Source organism: Neovison vison, chromosome 12, assembly GCF_020171115.1.
Source record: "Neovison vison isolate M4711 chromosome 12, ASM_NN_V1, whole genome shotgun sequence".
NCBI classification, from domain to species: domain Eukaryota; kingdom Metazoa; phylum Chordata; class Mammalia; order Carnivora; family Mustelidae; genus Neogale; species Neogale vison.
Window position 1 is genome coordinate 76,451,644 of NC_058102.1, and position 24,017 is coordinate 76,475,660.

Below are 24,017 nucleotides of genomic sequence, written 5' to 3' on the forward strand. Positions count from 1 at the left end.
TTATTCAGTCAACAAATATTTAATAAATGACTGCTATATACCAGCGATGTTGGACACTAGTGATGTGGAGAGAATTAAGGCTGTCGGGGTCTACAAGGAGCTTACAGTATAGTTCAAGATAACAAATTTAGAAATCCATTAGTGCCATAATTGAAATTGTATCAAGAGTATGATGAATTCTGTCTGGAAGAGTGAGGAATTCTTCAGGTATACACCACTCAGAATGGTCTTCTTGAGTCCACTCTTGCCTCACACTGCAGAAAGTGATCTTTTAAAACCTAAGTCATTTATAACATTCCTCTGACTGAAACCTTCCAATAGCTACCTAACGGAAATGGAGTAAATTCTAGACTTTAGGATACTTCACACTCTGGCCTCTCTAGATGCTAACCTTTTTTTTTTTTTTTTAATTGGTTGTTGCTTTTCATTTGTTCTGTTTTGTTTTTTAAGTAATCTCTATGCCCAACATGGAGCTCTGAACTCACAACCCCTGAGATCAAGAATCTCATGCTCTACTGACTGAGCCTCCTCCTCTTAACTACAAAATCATGCAAACATGATTTGCATGCCCTGTGCAAAATGAAAATGCAGGGTGTCTTGTTAGAAAAGTAATATAAAAAAAGAGAAAAGAAAAAGGAAAGCCATATAAAAATCCTGTTAAAGATACTAAAATAGAAAGCTTTTCAGATCCTAAACTCTCTCACTCAACTTGTCATGATGTTTTTTATTTGCTATTTAATGTTATTTTCCATTAAGAAAAATTAAAATTTTTCATTATTAGCATTAGTTTTACCACTCATCTTTAAATTGTACATGCCAGTTTTAAAAATGAATAAAGAGCAATTAACTCATGTGGAATTATCGAAATGATGTAATTCCTACTGTAATACATAAATGCATGTGAATTTCACTCCTAACTGTGAAAAAATTGCACAAAACTAACTCAACTTTTTTAAATTCACTTCTTGATTCATCTACATATTACTAACACTTTCTACCTTTGGCTTACAGATGAGTAAGGAAGAACTGAAAGGAAGAGGAACCACCTTTCCCTGTCTTTGCCTTTCCTTTTACATCATCATTAGTGGTTAACTACAGGGAAGTGATGACTAAGAAAGGGTAAGATAGAGTTCTTTGGTAGAGTGTTTCTTAGAATGCCATTGCTTTCTTTTTTATTTGAAGCAAGTTCTGGTTTGAGGGAAGCATAGCCTCTCCAGGTGTCAACATCCCTGCTTAGTCACACACAGCACGTTTACCTCATATTCCCACTGGCTTTGAATCTCGCTGAACTGCCACACATTGTGGGTCAACCAGAAGTCTATGTTCACAGGGCCTCACAAAAGTTATATTACAATGGTGTGACAAGGAATGAAGGACATGGATATTGCCCTATGTCCTCTACTAACTCACATGTGCCAGTGTTTTATCAGACCTCCCTCACAAAACGCAAATCTAAAGACAAAATTATTAAATATTTTAAGACAGTGATAGTAGAGCATTAAACTAAGAGCAGGGCCCCTGTAATCCCAGGGCCCTGTGTGACTGCACTAACCTTTCATCCATGAAGCCAGCACTGTGAACCTCCAGTTATTCACTATTATAGCACTATTTTATTTCTTCATAGCCCTTTTCACTAGGTGATATTATTTTGTTAATAATCTTACTAATATTCTGATTATAGTCTGCCTCCCTCTATTTGAGTATTAGCTTCAGGATAGCAGAGATCTTTTGATTTATTCACTCATGTATTCGTGGCTCCTAGAACAGTGTCTGACACATAATACAGATCATTAAAGATAAGCCAAAGGACATAGTGACAAGATATGGGACCTTTCTAAGTCTCAGCTTTTTATATGTAAGTAATGTATTTTTCACCTTACAGAGTTGTTTTGGAAATTGACAGGGCTTGGCTTATTATTTATTAATCCCAGCACTAACTCATAATAAATATCCCATAAAACTAGCTAATTTTTTGGTAAATATCTCAGTAATACATAGTGTTTTAAAAAGCAGATACAGATGCTACAGTTGCACCTGTCTAAGGTATACTTTGAAGAAAGATCAATTCTAGCACACCCTAAACAGACAGCCAAAAAGAAGCTTCAACATGCATTAGGACAACTATCTCCCCAGTTTTTTCCCCTCGGGGCCCTCTACCCAGTGTTTTTCTGGTTTCCACATTCTAATCAGTCATTAAAAGTTATTTGCCTCTTCCCTTTTGCTGCTAGCAGAAAAGATTAAAAGAAAAAGTTCTGATTACAACTTTTTGTGCAAACAACCGGCTTTGGAAGAGCATGCCTAGACAGCCATCTCCTCAGAAATCTTTTTTTTTTTTTTTTTTTTTTTTTAAGTTTCTGGAAAACTAACCCTTAAAACCACAATCAGAAATATCAATTTTCCTTCAGTGATTCTTTTCATTTTATACATTTTCCTCATTAATAACAATGAAAAAACATTTATAGGACACTTCTACCATGCCAGTGTAATGTGCGAAGTGACTAACATGCATTATTTCACATAAGTCTCTCATCTCTAGAAGTTGGGTACAATTATTACTTCCATATAACATATAAGAAAACAGAAGCCTTCCCAACAACATCTACCTGTCAAAATCTTATCTTTATTTCTGGCCTCACTTGAAATTCACCTTTCTTCAACCTATTCCTGATTTCACTCTGCCTCTATGATTTTTTTTTTATTCTTTTAAATCTTCATCACATTTCATTAATGCCTTTGTTATTATTGTAATGATCACTTTTTAACTCCTCAACTAGACTGTAAATTATTAAGGGCAGAATTTGTGGAAAATTCAAGAGTGCAGCCAGCATTTATTTGTTGAACAAATAAGTGGATCCCAGAAGAAGGGCATGCTATGCTTTGATTTCAACACAGAACACATTTTCATTGTACATAGTCTGCTGCCTACCATTTATAGTTCTCAAAGAGACTATTTGCACACCATAGTATCTAATAAAGGTGGCATTCAAACTATCAGGAAGGAAACCAGAGTACCTCAGATTCCATAAACCAGCAAATGTAAGCTAGGCTCCAATAGTTTTGGAGATGGAGAACATTTTACAATTTAGTCCATTCCTTTCATTTTACAGAGAGGTATATCGTTCATGAGAGGAGAATTAATCACCACCAACAGCTTCCACCCCTTCCTCTACTCTGTTTCTCTCTACCCCCAACACATACCCTGTCCCAGTACACACACATACTAAGCAGTTGGCAGAGTTCAACTAAAATCTATGTATTTCCACTCTCTGTTCTGGATTCTTTGTTCTTCATTGTTAATTTCATTATACATTTTATTCTTTAGGCTTAGAAAACTTCAGCCTGCACTGAAAGTATTTACATATGAAGAATATATACTGCAAACTAACCCAAGGTGAGCTTAAATACTTACAGCAGTAGTTTACCTTATGATAAAAGCAGTTTGTTAACATTTCGTAAATTTATTTTTTAATGACTCATAACATTACTAGAAAAACCAAACTTTTTTTTTTTTTTAAGATTTTATGTATTTATTTGACAGAGAGAAATCACAAGTAGATGGAGAGGCAGGCAGAGAGAGAGAGGGAAGCAGGCTCCCTGCTGAGCAGAGAGCCCAATGCGGAACTTGATCCCAGGACCCTGAGATCATGACCTGAGCCGAAGGCAGCAGCTTAACCCACTGAGCCACCCAGGCGCCCCAGAAAAACCAAACTTTTAACCAAATATCTATTTTCTTCACATTTTTCTCATTTGTGTTTATTTTGAATATTGGTGTGAGTTATTTCTGGGTGGAAACTAAGGACTTGAGGAACTTTTTATTTCCTTCTTTTTATCTTTTTATATTGCTTGAAATTCTTAAAATAACACTTTTATAAAAATAGTGAAATTATTATTCTAAGGAAAAATAATGGCAAGTATCTAAATGTCTATTCATTAAGAATAGACAATTAGGGGGCACCTGGGTGGCTCAGTGGGTCAAAGCCTCTGCCTTCGGCTCAGATCATGATCCCAGGATCCGGAGATCGAGCCCCCGCATCCGGCCCTCTGCTCAGCAGGGAGCCTGCTTCCCTTCCTCTCTCTGCCTGCTTCTCTGCCTACTTGTAATCTGTCTGTCAAATAAATAAAATCTTTAAAAAAAAAAAAAAAAGAATAGACAATTAGATAAAAGTTAAATTTCTGGGATGCCTGGGTGGCACAGGGGGTTGGGCATCTGCCTTTGGCTTTGGTCATTGTCCCAGGGTTCTAGGATCGAGTCCCATATCAGGGTCCCTGCTCAGTGGGGAGCCTGCTTATCCCTCTCCCTCTGCTTGCCTCTGCCCCGTGCTTATGCTTTGTATCTCTCTTTCTCGCTAACAAATAAATAAATAAATTTTTTTTAAAAAAAGTTAAATTTCAGTGTTCACACTTAAAATTACAGTTTTGAAATCTAAAACTGAATTTAAGGGTTTGGACCTGGATTCCTAATCTAAGGGGAATTCACAGATTAAAAATTTCTCTCCACTGCTTTGGACTTTTGTTGAGTTTGCAGTTTATGCATATTGCACACAGCTTGATTACCCCAAAGTACTGGCCCAGTTAATTGCATTCAAATGCAAATTACAGCTATTAAGTCATGCTGGTCTTGAGCCAAAATTCTGAGCCAAGTTTGTTGAGAGGAGTGTGTTTTTTTTTCTAACTGTGCAAGACTGAACTTGATAAGCCTTTTGGGATACTCATTCATTCTTTCTGTTTTTTTATTTTGGAATATTATAGAACTGAATCACTGAAAATTAATTTTATTATTTATTTTTAATTGATAACATTTCACCATTTACTACCCTTCCTTTTTTATTTATTCATCAATAACACCACTTTTTTTCATATCTGTTAACTGAATGTCATTTTTTAACGTTTTATTTATTTACTTAGAGAGAGAGAGCACAGCCATAAGCGGGGTTGCGGGGAGGTTGGGGAAGGTGGCCTTTCTTGTTACCTCCACATAGATATTTTTCAAATTCTCATGGCTCTGGATACCCTGAAACCAAAAGATTAATGAAGCTCTAGATTTTTCATTCTTACTCTATTTTAGAAAACCTATAGCAAAATATGAAGTTGAAGTTAATTATAATCTAAAACTATATGACAAATATTTTACCAACTTCTGCAATAAACATGTGATTTATCTCTCCTCAAAACAACACCACCACAATAGCCACATTACAGAAGAGAATACAAAGCCTTTACATTCTAGGAGTGCCTGCGTGGCTCAGTGGCTTAAAGCCTCTGCCTTTGGTTCAGGTCATGATCCCAGGGTCCTGGGATCAAACTCCAAATCGGGCTCTCTGCTCCACAGGGAGCCTGCTTCCCTTCCTCTCTCTGCCTGCCTCTCTGCTACTTGTGATCTCTGTCTGTCAAATAAATTAAAAAAAAAAAAAAAAAAAAAAAAACCTTTACATTCTAGATCTCTCAGTTTTCCTTATACAGATATCCATATGATAGAATCAGTGCTTTTTAAGTGAAAACATACACCTTATTTTTGTAAGATGCTTTATGTAGATCAGTATGTATCTTGGTTGTCATTTCCTTGATCTGATCTAGAACAGTGATTTCATAGTAGGCCACCAAGAAAGGCCCCCAGACAAAAAGAATTGGTTACTTTTGTATTTGTTTTATGACCCCAAGCTACTCCTCCAATTTTTGTAGAAGTCCAAAGGGAAATAGGAAAATAGTTATTAGGAACTATTTCTGATAGGAAAATAGTTGTTCAACTCACTTTTTTGTCCAAATAATCTCAAAATGAGTATTTAAAGGACTTTTTTCTACTTCTGACATTGATGATAAAGATAAAAACAGAGATACGGACACACTTAGCTGTCAGTGGGCAATAAATTAGCAAAAGATAGTGGCAGCACCTAAACACACTTGCTTATGTATATACCACAAAGAAGGTGTGTTTCAACACCAATGAGAAATAAGGTGGGTGGAATCTTGAAAGCAGAGGGTTTCAGATTGAAAAAATAAAATATAGGAAACTATTTAAACTTTGTGAGTATAAGAGTGATAAGACAAAGGCAATATTTAAGAATAGGTAAAGTAAAATAACATTTTAAAAAGGGTCAAGTCTGGTTCAGATCTGTGAGATGAACTGGAGGGACTCAGTGGGGCAATCATGTCATACTAATTTACTTATAACATGGTAAGGGTCTAAATGAGGCATCTTAATAAACCATGGTGAAAATGAAGAAGTAGGACTTATAAATGAAAGACATTCTTAAGGAGAATTAATGGGATTTAGCCTAATGGGAGAAGAACGATGCGGGATTAAGATATTAAACTTCCTGTCATTGATTCAGGCTTAGGTAGAAAACCATTTGATGATGACACTATGAAAAAGATGCAAGCATCAACTGTAGAGAACACAGGGGAAATATGATCTAAAAGGTGTTGGAGGCTCTCTTTCTTTCTCTCTCTGACAAATAAATAAAATATTTTAAAAAAAAATCTTGGAGGGTCCTTCCAATCAGAGATTATGAATTTATAAAGTGGTTTTCAAAAATATCTCTAAATCTAGCGATTGAAATAAATAGTACTATTAACTGAATCAGGCAAGTTGAGTAGAAGGAAGGGAGACTTAATTTGGTAGAAGAGGAACAGCGAAGAAGTTGGGTTGAATAAAATAAAAGTAGTTTCTCAAAGGGTGGGTAGATCATGAGCATCAAAGCACTGGAGAGACCAAAGGGAGTGAGGACAAAGAAGAATCAACAGGTCTATCAGATCAACACAACTAATTGTAACCACAGAGAGTAGTTGTAGTAGGACAAGGAAAAGAAAAGCTTGGTGTCCAGGGAACTAAAAATTGGTGGTGGGAAGGCAAAGGGAGAGTTTACTCCTTTGAGAAGTTCATAATGACGGTGCAAAAGGGTTCAACCTAAATTCCATTTCCACTTGTAAATCATTACATCATTTTGACAAATGTTTTAGTGCCTAAATGACACCATATTTAAGCTACTTTCATCGCCTTATCTCCATTCTACCCCTTGTTTATATGAAAGAAATTCTACCCAATCTTGGAAGTGTTCTTAGACTCTTTCCTTTTCCTTTTTTTTTTTTTTTTTTTTTTAAGATTTTATTTTTAAGTAATCTGTACACCCAACGTGGGGCTCAAACTCACAACCCCGAGATCAAGAGTCACATATTCTACTGATTGAGCCAGCCAGGCCACCCTAGACTCTTTTCTTTATGCCCTCACACTTAGGTTAGACCACAGCCTCTTTGATACACTTACATTGTACATAGGCATAATTAAGGTTGTTAATTTACTTCAAATGTATCTGTTTTAAAGATGTCTTTCCCACTAGATTGTAAGCTCTTATAAAGTAGATACCGGGGCCCCTGTGTGGCTCAGTGACTTAAGCATCTGCCCTCAGTTCCAGTCATGATCCCGGGGTCCTGGGATCAAGCCCCATGTTGGGCTCCCTGCTCAGTGGAGAGTCTCCCTTTCCCTTTGTCCCGCCCCCAGCTCCTGCCCTCTCTTTCTCCTCTCTCTCTCCCTCTCTCTTAAGTAAAGTATTTTTTAAAAGGTAGTTACCATATCTTATTCACTATATTTGCATCTCCAAACAATGCTTATCATTTGATAGTTTGTAAATGTTTATGGATGACTCTTTTCTGTCAACATTGTCCTTGAATTCCAAATAGCAATTAAGAGTTAACTGTGCTGTTGTCCTTGCCCCCCAAACCCCATATTCTCTATTTCTAGACCACTAATTCAGATGGCTGTATTTTAAACTTCTTTACAGGCCTTCACTTCCTTGTTTCTAAATCTTGAAACTCCTAAATCATGGGGCCAGGTCCCCTTTCCTTTTTCACACTTTCCCCCATGGCTTAAATTTAATCTAGGTGACAATTACTACTCATTCATGCAACCATTTATTCAATAACTGTGTGCAAACATTGTTTTAGGCATTGGAGATACAGCAGAAAACAAAATAGGCAAAAATTTTTGCCCTCCTAGGGCTTATATTTTTAGGTGAGAGAAAGATAAACAATGTAAGTAAAATGTAATACATGCTTGATGGTGATTAATGCAAAAAAAAAAAAAAAAGTATTCCCAATGCTTGGATGGTAGGAATGTTTTGTATTTTAAAGAAAACAATCAGTGGCACTTGGGTAGCTCAGTGGGTTAAAGCTTCTGCCTTCAGCTTGGGTCATGATTTCAGGGTCCTGGGATCAAGCCCCATATCAGGCTCTTTGCTCAGAGGAGAACCTGCTTCCTCCTCTCTCTCTGCCTGCCTCTCTGCCTATTTGTGATCTCTGTCTGTCAAACAAATAAATAAAATCTTCTAAAAATTAAAAAAAAATAATAAAATAAATAAAATAAAAATAAGTTATGATTTTTGAAAGAACATAAAGCTTCAGTAAAATTTTTGAAGTGCTCACATATTTTAGTCACTAAATATTAAAATATAATGGTATGGGTGCCTGGGTGGCTGAGTGGGTTAAGCCTCTGCCTTCTGCCCAGGTCATGATCTCAGGGTCCTGGGATGAAGCCCCACATAGGGCTCTCTGCTCAGTGGGGAGCCTGCTTCTCCTTCTCTCTCTGCCTGCCTCTCTGCCTACTTGTAATCTCTTTCTCTGTCAAATAAATAAATTAAATAAATAAATAAATATAATATAATAAAATAATAAATAAAAATAGGTATAATGATATAAAGTATATAAGACATAAATCAAAGAAAACTATTAACTAAACATCAAACAATTGTCAGAGATATTGTATTTTCTTCCCAAATGGTATCTCTGACTCCAGTCTGCTTTTCTTAAATTCATCCCAGCATCAGTGTCTAAGCACCAGAACACCTATCAAATTATTTATAAATTCTTTTTATATCATTAAGATTTTAGAAATACTTGTCTGAGTGTTGGGTTTAAAAAAAAAACTATTTAGAAGGGGCGCCTGGGTGGCTCAGTGGGTTGAGCCGCTGCCTTCGGCTTGGTCGTGGTCTCAGGGTCCTGGGATCGAGTCCCGCATCAGGCTCTCTGCTCAGCAGGGAGCCTGCTTCCCTCTCTCTCTCTGCCTGCCTCTCCATCTACTTGTGATTTCTCTCTGTCAAATAAATACATAAAATCTTTAAAAAAAAAACTATTTAGTGAATGTATAAAATCAAAATATTAATAGGGTTTGAGCTATATACACATGCATTTTTCTAAAAAAAATACTTCCAAAACAATCTGTTTTTTATTACTTGTATTAACCTGAAAAGAATTCCACAGAATAGTCTGGTTTGTTTTTTTTTCTTTTTCTTTTTTTTTTTTTTAAGATTTTATTCATTTATTTGATAGACAAGTAGGCAGAGAGGCAGGCAGAGAGAGAGGAGGAAGCAGGCTCCCCACTGAGCGGAAAGTCTGATGTGGGGCTTGATCCCAGGATCCTGAGATCATGACCTGAGGCAGAGGCTTTAACCCACTAAGCCACCCAGGCGCCCCAATAGTCTGGTTTCTGAGTTAAAATCAAAGAATAGTTTGATATTTGTGTTTCTAAGACACCCAGTTCCCATCTCCATACCTGAAATTTCTGTGTCCTTTTCAGTATTTCTTTACCCTTATAACAGTTTAAACCTTCTGCACAAACTTACTTTCACCTAGATCTCATTCATAATCCTTGTTCTTTATCAAATCCATGTCTTCTTTTTTTTTTTATTTTAAAGATTTTTCTTTATTTATTTGACAGAGATCACAGTAGGAGAGAGGAAGGGAAGAGGTCACAGAGAGAGAGGAAGGGAAGCAGGTCCCCTGCTGAGCAGAGAGCCCTATGCGGGACTCGATCCCAGGACCCTGAGATCATGACCTGAGCCGAAGGCAGAGGCTTAACCCACTGAGCCACCCAGGCGCCCCCATTTAAAAATTTTAAATTTTAATTCCAGCACAATTAATTGAGTATTACATCAGTTTCAGGTTTGCTTTACATTACTCAGTGTTCATCATGATAAGCACACTGTTTTTGTTTGTTTGTTTAGATTTTATTTATTTATTTGATAGAGAGAGACAACAAGAGAGGGAACACAACCAGGGGGAATGGGAGAGAGAAAAGCAGACTCCCCGAATGATCAAGGAGCCTGACACAGGGCTAGATCCCACAATCCCGGGGATCATGACCTGAGCTGAAGCAGAGACTTAACAACTGAGACACCCAGTTGCCCTTTTAAGCATATTCTTAATCCCAATCATCCCCTATTTCACACATCCTCCCACATACCTCCCCTCTGGTAGCCATCAGTTTGTTCTCTATAGTCAGGAGTCTCTTTTTCTGTTTGTCTTCTTTTTTAATTTGTTCATTTGTTTGATTTCTTAAATTCAACGTATGAGTGAAATCATATAGTAAAAATCCATGTCTTCTTGACATATTCTGTTCTTTCTTTTCTACTTGGCTAAAAATTCCACACACTCGGGACGCCTGGGTGGCTCAGTTGGTTGGACGACTGCCTTCGGCTCAGGGCGTGATCCTGGAGTCCCGGGATCGAGTCCCACATCAGGCTCCCAGCTCCATGGGGAGTCTGCTTCGCTCTCTGACCTTCTCCTCGCTCATGCTCTCTCTCACTGTCTCTCTCTCTCAAATAAATAAATAAAATCTTTAAAAAAAAATAAAATAAAAATTCCACACACTCGACTCTAACCTCCAGCAAGTCATGGATCAAGTATTTTGTACACTACTTTGTGTCCAATGCCTATTATGTACAATGGCACAAAGTATATGCTTAGTAAATATTCCGTGAGCAAAAGGACCAATGAATGGTACTTTCAAATGTTAAAGAACATGAACTTCAGCTGAGGAAACACTAGCTGCTCTCATGGAACATAGCTTTATCAGTTAAGTTACACTAGTTTTTACTGCACATGCGGGATATGTAGATGTGCTCATGGGTTTTATTTTGATCTTGCTATATTTAAATTTGGGAAGCAATTCAGCATAACATACAAAAAAGGGTTGAAAATTTTCACCACACCAAATCCCTACCATATTCTGACCTGAGAGTTTAGATTTAGAGGCAAATGCTAAATATAAGTAAAACTTTATGGATTTCCAGAAAAAAGAGTGCTAACATTTGAACCATAATGTGTTACTATTTTTTGTTGTTCCTTATGTCTTCCTGTACTCCTCATTAACGTATATGTGTTACTTTCATTTGGCAACATCATACATCAATAATAGTATTTTCTAATTATTTTAATTTCTTAATGAATCTAAATGCCAAATTAGTTTGTTTTGTTTTTACTGGTGGGTGGAGTGATTTTAAAATATAATATCTTTACAGGCAGGGGCTCTTTCCCTCCCTGTGGGACTCCATGCCTGAGGTGGAGGCAAGGCCAGGATGGCAGTGCCCAGACCATGTACATGAGGCCCCTCCTGTGTCACCAGAGTGACACAGCATGAATCAGATGCTAGAGGAGATTGACATTGAGAAGGGAATCCAGTTGGTAACTTTGAATGTCAGTGGCTATGATGCTCCTTAATATCCCAGTCTAATGGCACTATTGCTCTATTTCATTCCTGCTAGAAAGTGGAGCCAAGTGACAGTCCCAGATCAATAAGGTGATGCTCTCTATACTGGGCCAGCTACTGTAGGCACACTGATATAGCATAGCTTCTGCTTTCTTCTGGGCTAACCTCAGGATGCAGATGATAGCAGCATTTCCAGCCTGCATGAAGTTTCTCAGAAGTTTCAATAAGCCGTTCATTCCCCCCGCCCCCCCGCCCCAATCAACCCAGCCCTGAAGGCTGTCTGAGGTAGAAAGGTATGACAAGCAGGTGACCCACTGCCCTATAAGAATGACTGTTATGGACTGAAAGTTTATAATCCCCATCCTCCCCACCAAATACATATGTTGAAGTCCCACAGTGTGATAGCATTTAGAGATGGGGACGTTGGAAGATTATTAGGTGTAGATGATGTTATGAGGGTGGGCCCCTCATGATGGTATTAGTGTCCTTATAAGAAAAGACACCACAGGTGCCTGGGTGTCTCAGTCAGTTAAGTGTCCAACTCTTTTTTTTTTTTTTTTTAAGATTTTATTTATTTATTTGAAAGAGAGAAATCACAAGTAGGCAGAGAGACAGGCAGAGAGAGGGGAAGCAGGCTCCATGCTGAGCAGAGAGCCCCAATGCATGGCTTGTCCCAGGATTCTGAGATCATGACCTGAGCCCAAGGCAGAGGCTTTACCCACTGAGCCACCCAGGCACCCCTAAGTGTCCAACTCTTGATCTCAATTCCAATTCAGGTCTTGATCTCAACTCAGCTCTTCAACCCAGGTTGATGAGTTCAAGCCCCACTTTGGGCTCCACATATGGAGCCTACTTTAAAAAGAAAGGAAAAAAAGACACCAGCAACTTGCTCGCTCTCTCCCAGTGTAAATAGAGAAGTCAGATGAGCATACAGTAAGAAGGCAGCCAACTACAAGGCAGAAAGAGAGTTCTTATCCGGCACCCAAATTGGCCAGCACCTTGATCTTGGACTTGGCAGCTTCTAGAACTGTGAGAAATAAACTTGTCTTGTTTAAACATCCTAGTCCATGGTACTCTGTTATGGTAGCAAAGCCAAGGCAATGACCTTTAAGACCTGCTTGCCTACTTAATCACCACCCTCCCATCTCCAACTGTCTTTCAGTGGTACTCAGCCAGATGTCCACAACCCTTGTCAAGGTCAGTTTCCATATATAAGGTGGAAAACCAAAGTCAAGAAAGAGGTGATCAGATTATCTACCCTAATTTTTTAAAGAAGTGACTACAAGCAAGAGTCTAGATTTGGAGGGATGGGGAGAACAAGTGCTCAAGCCTAGATAGATGACCAAATTCCAGATCATTCATGTGGAGAAGCCTACCCATTTGGGGGGATGGGAGGAGAACACTCCCTCACCCCAGTCCCGAAAATTAATTCCTAACTTATTAAGTACCCACATATAAAAACCAAAACTGTATAAATATATTGAAGAAAATGTAAAATATATGATATGAATTGAAAACCATGAAGGAAAAGCTTAACAGACTTAAGTACATAAAATTTTAAAACTATAACCAAAAGACACCTTGAACAAAATTAAAAGTAGTGACTAAAGAAAAATACTGCTATGTGTATTACAAAGGATTAGTATACACAGTGTATTATAAAACACAAAACAATGTGAAAACATAAAACAGATTTTTAAAAATGAGCAAAGGGTATGAACTGATCATTCGCAGAACAGATAAAACAAAACAAAACAAACAAAAAAACCCCACAAAAGGTGCTCAACCTTATTGGTAATTAGGAAAAATGCAAAATAAAACAATACTAGATATTTTGTTGAAATACACTGAATAAAAATTTCAAAAACAGTCTACAGCATTTTATACCCATCGGGTTGTTAATAATAATAAAGATATTCTGATAGACTCTCAAGTGCCAACAGCAGTTTGGTGCTCTTATATAGGTCTTGCAATGTGCCAGGTACTCTTTTCAGCTCTCTACATGTGTTACCTCTCTTAATCCTCACAATAACCTTGTGGGTAGCTGCTATATTGTCATTCACGTTTTACAATTGAACATAGTCTAGTAACGTATACCAAGGTCCCACAATTAGTGATTCCCAAGTTACCACTTTTTTTTTCTTAAGATTTTATTTATTTATTTGACAGAGAGAGAGAGAGATCACAGGTAGGCAAAGAGGCAGGCAGAGAGGAGGAGGGAGCAGTCTCCCCGCTGAGCAGAGAACCTGATGCGGGGCTCAATCCCAGGACGCTGAGACCATGACCTGAGCAGAAGGCAGAGGCTAAACCCACTGAGCCACACAGGCACCCCAGCACTTTTTCTTTTCCTTAAGATTTTATTTATTTATTTATTTGACAGAGACAGAGAGCAAGCTATAAGCACAAGCAGGGAGAGAGAGTGAAGCAGGCTCCCCCTCTGAGCAAGGAGCCAGACTTGGGGCTCAATGTGGTACTCAATCCCAGGACCCTGGGATCATGACCTGAGCCAAAGTCAAATGCTTAAAGGACTGAGCCACTGAGGCGCCCTCGCCAAATTAATGCTTTTAACAATTACACTATACTAGCTAAAAATTGGTAGCAACCTCTGGTTGGCAATTTGGCTGTAATGAAAAATTTTAAATGAACATAGACAGACACAGAAACTGTAGCATCTTGAATAGTCTGGGATCTGGAATCTAAGAACACTTAGGGTGGAGTCTGAATCCACTAATGACTACTATCTAAGTGTAAACAAGTTTCTTTATTTTTCTAAGTCCCAGAATTTTCATTTTTAAAATGTCTATATAACTTTTCCTATGTAGGCATGTTATGAGAATGAAAAGAGATGATATATATTAAAAACACTTTGCAAACAGAAAATAAGATATTCTCATTTTACTGAATTTTTGCACATTAAGGAAGCAGCTCTTCCTAGTGCTTGAGTTTTTGCATTTACTGAATAAAAATATTTCAGAGGAAAATTAGTATTCTTTCTGAATTTGATGAGCTCTGCAGTTTAAAAAAAATGGTTTTAGAGCTAGTCATCAATATTTGTTGAGGTCAAAATACAAGACAAAGGATTCACTGGAGAAAGGAAGCTTCAGCTAATAGATACAAAGGATTCACAGTGCTTTCCCTTCAGAGTTTACCATTTCCTTGGACTTCACAACATGCATGTGGACAAGAATTTAAATTTATTAAATGGTGCAGCAACATATAATGGGATTCACATTGAAACAGTGAAAACCAAACACAAAATTATGGTAAAGTCCTTAAAAGCAGAAAGCTGATGGTGTCAGATAAGACCTAATTCAAAATCCTTGCTTCCTTCAGTTTTAGTGTAATAGAAATCATTCTATTTACCAGGAAGGATTATCTTGAAGATTAAATTAATATAAGTAAAATGCTTAGCACAAAGAGTGTCTGGCACATAGTATAGGCATACCTTGGAGTTATTATGCATTCCAGACCACTGCAATAAAGCAAGTATTTTAATAAAGCAAGTGAAGTAAATTTTTTGTTTCCCAGTACTTACAAAAGTTTTGTTTACACTATACTGTACTTCATTAGCTGTGCAATCTCAGTATGCCTAAAAAATGTACATACCTTCATTTAAAAATACTTTTTTGCTAAAAAATGCTAACCATCATCTCAGCTTTCATTGAGTTACACATACTCCCATTGCTGGTGGAGGGTCTTGTCTCAGTGTTGCTGCAGCTTCTACATCAGCATTTGCTGCTTTACCTTGCATTTTTATGTTAGACGTGACTTCTTTCCCTAAACTTCATGAACCAACCTCTGCTAGCTTCCAGCTTTTCTTCTGCAGCTTTTTAAATAAAGATTATATATATATATATATATATATATTTTTTTTTTTTTTTTTTTTTTTTAAAGAAAGAGAGAGAGCAGAGGGAGAAGCAAAAGGCACAGGGACAAGCAGACTCTATGCTGATCATGGAGCCCAATAAGGGGTTCAATCCTATAATCCTGAGATCATGACCTGAGCTTAAATCAAGAGTTGGTCACTTACCCAAGTGAGCCACCCAGGTGCCCCTCCTCTGCAGCTTCTTAATTCTCTCAGCTTTCAGAGCAGAGAATTGAAGAGTGAGGGTCTTGCTGTGGATTAGGCTTTGGCTTAAGGAAATGTTGTGGCTGGTTTGATCTTTTATCCAGACCACTCAAACTTTCTCCATATCAGCAATAAGGCTGTTTCACTTCTTATGATTCTCGTGTTCACTGAAGCAGCACTTTTAATTTTCTTCCAGAACTTTTCCACTGAGTTCACAACTTGGCTAACTGTTCAGCCCAAGAGGCCTGGCTTTCAGCCTGTCTTGGTTTTCAACATGCCTTCTTCACTGTGCTTAATCATTTCTAGCTATTTATTTGAAGTGAGAGATACTCGACTCTTTCTTTCCACTTGTACATGGAAAGGCCATTGTAGGATTATCAGTTGTCCTAATTTCAATTGTTGTGTCTCAGGGAGTATGGAACAGTCAGAACACAGGCTTTATTAAGTTTGCTGTCTTATATGGGTGTAGTTTTATAGCGTCCGAACACAATTACAATAGTAACATCAGAGATCACTGATCATAGATCACCGTAACAAGTGTGATAATACAAAAGTTTGAAATATGGTTAGAATTACCAAAATGTGACACAGAGACATGAAGTGAGCAAACGCTGTTGGGAAAATGGTACCACTTGTCTTGGTTTTGATGCAGACTTGTCTCAAATCTTCAATTTGTTAAAAAAATCTGTGAAGTGGGCGCCTGGGTGGCTCAGTGGGTTAAGCTCCTGCCTTCGGCTCAAGTCATGATCTCAGGGTCCTGGGATCGAGCCTTGCATCGGGCTCTCTGCTCAGCAGAGAGGCTGCTTCCCCCTCTTTCTCTGCCTGCCTCTCTGCCTACTTGTGATCTTTCTCTCTGTCAAATAAATAAATAAAATCTTTAAAAAAAAAAAAAAAAACTGTGAAGCACAATAAAGCAAGTACTCCTATAAGTGCTTTGTGCTATTAGCTGCAAAGAGAAGTCAGAAATAAGAGAAGAATGAGCACTATTCAGAAAGTCAGGTAGTGATTCAGTAACTTATAATGGCCAAAGAGATTTTTTCCGAGAAGTGTGTTTTAAACAGCCTTTATGAGAGAAAAAATAGAAATGGCATCTCGAGATACTGTTTGAGAATGGAAATTTTTACATGCTGGAACAAATGACTCTGAGTGTGGTGATTGTACTAGCAGTCAAAATTTAAATGTGAGAATAGGACTTTTGAGGCTGGATATGTGAAAACGAAATTGTACTACTCTAGTTGTCCGTTTACATCTAACTACCAATGCAAACGTTGTTATAAACTTTGTCACACTTTCAAAAGAGATTGGCAGGCTTTCTTGTTAAAAACAAAATCAGGTTTTGCACAGAAAAGGCAACTTTGATGCTTTCTATTATTAAATTGAGACATTTGTATCTAAAGGTGAAGTAGTAAGCAATGCCTCAATGGCAACGTAAATTCAAAGTTGCCTTTTTTTTTAAATTAATTGATTTTATTTTTTGAACAATTTTATGTTACAGAAAAGTTGAGTGAAAAGTATAGAGTTCCCATATACCTCCACCGCCCTCCTCAGTTTCCCTTATTGTTAATATCTTGCATTAGTGTGGTACCTTTGTTACAATCAATAAGCCAATATTGGGGTGCCTGGGTGGCTCAGTGGGTTAAGCCACTGCCTTCGGCTCAGGTCATGATCTCAGGGTCCTGGGATCGAGTCCCGCATCAGGCTTTCTGTTCAGCAGGGAGCCTGCTTCTCTTCCTCTCTCTCTGCCTGCCTCTATGCCTACCTGTGATTTCTGTCTGTCAAATAAATAAATAAAATCTTTAAAAAAAAAAAAAGCCAATATTGAGACGTTATTACTAACTGAAGTCCAGAATTCACATTAGGGATCACTCTTTGTATTGTACATTCTTGGTTCTGATAAATGTATAATGACATGTATCTACATGACAGTATCATTCAGAATAGTTTAACTGGACTAAAAATCCCCTTTTTTACTTATTTATCCCTCCTTTCTTCTCCCTAACCCCTGACAACTACTGATATTTTCAAAGTGACTCCACAGTTTTGCCCTTTCCATAAAATTGCTTTCTTTTTTTTTTTTTAAGATTTACTTATTTATTTGAGAAAGAGCATGAATAGGAGGGGCAGAGGGAGAGGGAGAGAAAAATCTCAAGCAGACTTCTTGCACAGTGTGGAACCTGGCTAGGGCTTAATCTCATGACTCTGAGATCACAATCTGAGCTGAAACCAAGAGTCGGAAGCTTAACTAACTGTGCCACCCAGGCGCCCCCATAAAGTTGCCTTTTTTAAAGCAAATACTTACCAGTCACATCTTGGCCAAGAAACCTTTGAAATCAGCTACAAGCAGCACTGAACTGTTGGGAAATTATTTTATAAAGAACAAAGGTAAAGGTCAGTTAATATCACAAGGAGAAATAGTATACTGCTGAATGAAATCATTGATGTGGATGTCATTGAATGAAATTACAAACCAAATATTGGCATCTGTGTGGCACATATGTGAGGGAGAAGGGCTTGAAAATTCCATTTTGTTACAGAAAATCTATGCCATTAATGGAGAGATTTTCATTTTGTTGTAGAAAATATCCTTCAACATCTTTATGGTATAGGAGGTTTACCAGTGGAATAGAATTTTCAATGCAGAACAGACATATTTTCTTTTCTTTTCTTTTTTGAGATTTTATTTATTTATTTGACACAGAGAAAGAGATCACAAATAGGCAGAGAGGCAGGCAGAGAGGGAGGGGGAAACAGATTCCCCGCTGAGCAGAGATCGGGCCTCTATCCCAGGACCCTGAGATCATGACCTGAGCTGAAGGCAGAGGCTTAACTCACTGAGCCACCCAGGTGCCCCAGAACAGACATATTTTCTAATTTGAAATATCAGACACAAAATTTTCCCATTTTCAATGCATTGGTTCACTCCCTTCAATTATTTGTGTACAGGTGTATTTTCCCCACTAGATTAGGGCTTGTCTTTGTGGGATTTATTTATCTTTACATTTCCCAGTGCTTAGCATATAAGTAAATAGACCATAGGGGTGCCTAGGTTGCTCATTAGGTTAAGCGTCCACCTCTTGGCTCAGGTTGTGATCTCAGGTCCTGAGATCAAGCCCCACTTTGGGCTCCTTGCTTGGCAGAGAGTCTGTTTCTCCCTCTCACTCTCTCTGAGCCTCCTCCCAGCTTGTGCACTCACTCGCTCTCTCGCTCTCTCTCTGTCTCTGTCTCACGTTATTTTTTTTTAATGGACAATAGCTACCTGGTAAATGAACTTTTATAAACAAAACCTATATAAAAAGTCTCCTTTCACTTCTCACAATTCTCAAGAAAACTGACCCATTTTTTAATAAATGTTAATTTTTTAAAAGTCAAGTATTTTTCTTTCTTTTCTTTTTTTTTTTAGATTTTATTTATTCATTTGAGAGAGAGAGAGAGTGAGAGAGCCAGAGGGAGAGGGAGAGAAAATCTGAAGCAGATTCTGTGCTGGGTGCAGAGCCCAACATGGGCTTGATCTCGCAAGATCATGACCTGAGCCAAAACAAGAGTCGGACACAACCAACTGAGCCACACAGGGACCACCCCCCCATCAAGTATTTTTCCTAGACATTTTAAATAATAAACGTAAAAGATGCTCATGACAAAAAAAGAAAAGAAAATTAAACAATGATGGAAAACAGTAGTCCTTCCTTACCAACTCGTTACCATTCCCATTATTCCCATTTCCCAGAAATAGTCACAATTACCTCTTTTGTGGTTAGCCTTTCAGGAATGTGCTATGCATATATACTCATACTACTCTGTAATTTCATATGTATTTTACCTTTAAAAAGGTCTTTTTAAAAAGTCTTTTCCTGGTTTCTACTAAGGCCCAAAGGCTCAGAATCACAGGTGAAAAATAGAAAAAAGATATGTACTGTGTAGATAATGCTTAGGTAGTTCCATAGCTATCTTCTACTTCCAGCCTACATATGAAAAATCTAAAGAAGCTGGAAAGTGAGGATTTCTTTTAAGAGCATTATTGCTCTTGGGACACCTGGTTGGCTCAGTTGGTTAGGCCTCTGGCTCAGGTCATGATCCCAGGGTCCTGGGATTGAGCCCCCATCAGGCTCCCAGCTCAGTGGGGAGCCTGCTTCTCCTTCTCCCTCTGCCTGCTTATGCTCTCTCACGCTCTCTGTCAGATAAATAAATAATAAAATTAAATAAATAAATAAAAATCTTTAAAAAATTTTTTAAAAAACATTATTACTCTTGTGTATGTATACAAGAAGTAATGTATACTTCTCTCTTGTAGCAAGCCAAATAAGAAGTGCATCAAGAATGTACTTATGGTTGGGGCACCTGGGTGGCTCAGTGGGTTAAGCCTCTGCCTTCAGCTCAGGTCATGATCTCAGGGTCCTAGGATCGAGCCCCGCATCGGGCTTTCTGTTCAGTGGGGGATCTGCTTCTCCCTCTCCCACTCTTCCTGTTTGTATTCCTCTCTTGTTGTGTCTCTCTCTGTCAAATAAATTCATAAAATCTTTTTTTAAAAATGTACTTATTGAGAATAGGGGTGTCTGCAATAGTCTTTTCCCCTTTCCTCCCCATCTGCTTACCTAAGCTTGAGCTTCACCTGTATGGCCCATAATACTCCAAACCAATAATTTAAAGAGAATAAGATATGCGATGATTGCAGTTAAAGAATTAGCAGAAAGAGAATATAAAATAACTATGTTTGATATACTTCAAGAAATAGAAATAGAAATAAAAATGAGAGATGGGGAAAAAAAGACTATTGAAACTGGCTAATCAAATTTGAAAGGGAACAACACAAACTCTAGAAATATAATTAAAATTGAAAACTCAATGGATAGATCAAATAGTAAGTTATACTAGCTGAAGAAAGAAGGATAGACCTGCAAAATAGTTCTAAAAGAAAAACAAAAATGTAGCACAGGGAGACAAAGGGAAGAAATATAGTTAAAGAGATCTTAAGAGATTTGAAGGTGAGAGTGAGAAAGCCTTGTAATGTTCAATTCTAGGATCCAGAATGATTAGAGAGAATGGGGAAGTTATGGATTGATTTTTTTTTTTAAGATTTTTATTTTATTTATTTATTTGACAGAGAGAGATCACAAGCAGGCAGAGAGGCAGGCAGAGAGAGAGGAGGAAGCAGGCTCCCCGCCGAGCAGAGAGCCCGATGCGGGGCTCAATCCCAGGACCTTGAGATCATGACCTGAGCAGAAGGCAGCGGCTTAACCACTGAGCCACCCAGGCGCCCCCTGGATTGATTTTTTTTTTAAGATTTTATTCATTTGAGACAGAGAAGAGAGAGAGCGGGCGAGCATGAGCAGAGGGTAGAGGCAGAGAGAGAGAAAGAGAGAAGCATACTCTCTGCCGAGCTAGGATCCCCAAAATGGGGCCTACCCTGGTGCCCAACGTGGGGCCTGATCCCAGGGTCCAGAAACCATGACCTGACCGCAAGGCAGGTAACCATCTGAGCCACCCAGGTGCCCCTGGATTGATTTTTATTCATGTTGGTTATGTTCTTTTGGCTTCCTGAATCTGAAAGTGTATGACTTTAAAGAATTCATGAAAATTTTCAGTCATTATCTTGACTCTGGCAGTAGTAAATTTTTTTAGTTTTTGTTTGAAATGTATTTTTCTTTCCTTTTTTCTTCCTTTTAAAAGGTGTTTCACTGAGCTATAGAACTCTGCTAGTTATTTCCTCTCATCATTTTGAAGATGTCATTCCAATATCCTTTGGTTTTTAGTATTGCTTTAGGGACAGCTGTCAATCTAATGGTCATTCTTTGTAGGTTTGCTGAATTTTCTTTCCTCTACTTTTAATATCACCTGTTTGTCTTTGGTATTCTATAGAAACTCAGTAAATAAACTTGAGAGAGGAAAATGATCCCAGAAATGTCTGAGATGCAGGAGGAATAGTGAGCAAAGAAAAAAGTAAACATAATTAAAACTAAAAAAATAATAAAATGTTCAATTATTGCCACTTCAAAAAACCAAGATAGAATTAAATTATTATTCCACAGATACAATTAAGTAAAAAAATTAACAAAATTATAATTTAAATAATCCCAAACTTGGGGCACCTGGGTTGGTTAGTGGGTTAAGCCTCTGCCTTTAGCTTAGGTCATAATCAGAGGGTCCTGGGATCGAGCTCGGCATTTGGCTGTCTGCTCAGCGGAGGGCCTGCTTCCCCCTCCCTCTCTGCCTGCCTCTCTGCCTACTTGTGATCTCTCCTCTCTGTCAAATAAATAAATAAAATCTTTTTTTAAAAAAATCCCAAACTTCTAGAAATTAAAAAAAATCTTCTAATGGAAATTTGGAAATATTATAATTAAAAGAGAAGGCTAATGTAAAAACTTGTCATAAGAAAATTAGAAAATTAATTTTTCAAAAACAATTTAATAAGCATTTCTAATTTAATAAATTAAAAAAGAATAACAAACTCAAGGTAAAAGGAAAAATATAGTAAAGAACATACAAATGAAAATGGAAAGCCAAATAGACAATATCAACAAAGACAAAACTGAAATGATTTTTTTTTAAAGATTTTATTTATTTATTTGACAGAGAGAGATCACAAGTAGGCAGAGAGGCAGAGAGGCAGGCAGAGAGAGAGGAAGAGAAGCAGGCTCCCTGCTGAGCAGAGAGCCCCATGTGGGACTCGATCCCAGGACCCTGGGATCATGATCTGAGCCGAAGGCAGAGGCTTTAACCCACTGAGCCACCCAGGCGCCTCTGAAATGATTTTTTTTTAAGATTTTATTTTTAAGTATCTCTGCACCCAATGTGGGGCTCAACATCACAACACCAAGATCAAGAGTCACATGCTCCACTTTTTCATCTATGTGAAAAATTAGAATGATTAATATAACTGATAAACTCTAGTAAAAAAGATAAAGTGCCAGACAACAAAAAAGGAATAAAAGGCATCCAAATTGGCAAGGAAGAAGTAAAATTTTCACTATGTGATGATGACATGATACACTATATAGAAAACTGGTTAAGGCTCCACTAAAAAACTGCTAGAACTGATAAATGAATTCAATATGATCGCAGGATACAAAATCAACACACAGAAATCTGTTGCCTTTCTATACCCCAATAATGAAGCAGCAGAAAAAGAAATTAAGAAAACAATCCCATTTACAATTGCACCCAAAACCTTAAGATACCTGGGAATAAACCTAACCAAAGAGGTGAAAGACTTGTACTCTGAAAACTATAAAAGCTGATGAAAGATATTGAAGATGACACAAAGAAATGCAAAGACATTCCATGCTTATGGATGAGAAGAACAAATATTGTTAAAATATCTATAATACTCAAAGCAAACTACACATTTAATTCAATCCCTATCAAAATAGCAACAGCATTTTTTTTCACAGAACTAGAGCAAACATTTCTAACCTTTTTATGAGCCACAAAAAATCCCAGATAGCCAAAGCATAATTGAAAAAGAAAAACAAAGCTGGAGGTATCATAACTCTGCATTCAAGTTATATTACAAAGCTATAGTAATCAAAACAGTATTGTACTGGCACAAAAATAGACACATAGACTATATGTGACCATATGATTATATTTTCAATTAGTCTTTGGCAAAGTAAGAAAAAATATCCAATGGGAAAAGGACAGTCTCTTAAACAAGTGGTTTTGAGAAAAGTGGACAGCTACACACAAAAAAGAATGAAACTAGACCACTTTCTTATACAATACACAAAAACAAATTCAAAATGGATTGAAGATCTAAATGTGAGACCTGAAACCATAAAAAACTTAGAAGAGAACATGGGCAGTAACCTCTTTGACATCAGCCATATTAACTTTTTTAAGATATGTCTCCTGAGGCGAGGGAAATAAAAGCAAAAATAAACTACTGAGACTACATCAGAATAAAAATCTTCTTCACAGCAAAGGAAACAATCAACAAAACAAAAGGCAACCTACAGGATGGAAGAAAATATCTGCAAATTGGATGCTCAATAAAGGGTTAGTATCCAAGATATATAAAGAACTTATATAATTCAACACCTAAAAAACAAATACTCAAAAATGGGCAGAAGTCTTGAATGGATGTTTCTCCAAAGAAGATATGGAGATGGCCAAGAGGTATATGAAAAGAGGTTCATCATCACTCACTATCAAGTAAATACAAATCAAAATCCCCAGAAGTTTTCATTTTATACCTGTCAGAATGGCTAAAATCAACAATACAAGAAATAACAAGCATTGGCAAGATGTAGAGACAAAGGAACCCTCTTGTACTGTTTGTGTGAAAGCAAACTGGTGCAGCCACTGTAGAAAACAGTATAGAAGTTCCTCAAAAAGTTAAAAATAGAACTATCGTGTGATCCAGCAGTTGTACTACTGGGTATTTACCCAAAGGATACAAAAACAGTAATTCAAAGGGATATGTCTACCCCTATGTTTATAGGAATGTTATTTACTATTTCCAAGATATGGAAGCAGCCC

The 24,017-nt window shown here is 37.5% G+C and overlaps 1 long non-coding RNA gene across 1 annotated transcript in view; it reads left to right on the forward strand.

Moving 5' to 3' along the window:
- Nucleotides 1-1,023: 1,023 nt before the first annotated feature.
- Nucleotides 1,024-24,017, forward strand: part of LOC122891569 — a 39,181-nt gene continuing 16,187 nt past the window's right edge. The window contains exons 1-2 of the long non-coding RNA XR_006381292.1: nt 1,024-1,119; nt 3,323-3,391. This is a non-coding gene — a long non-coding RNA (uncharacterized LOC122891569). The remainder of the gene's footprint in view (nt 1,120-3,322; nt 3,392-24,017) is intronic.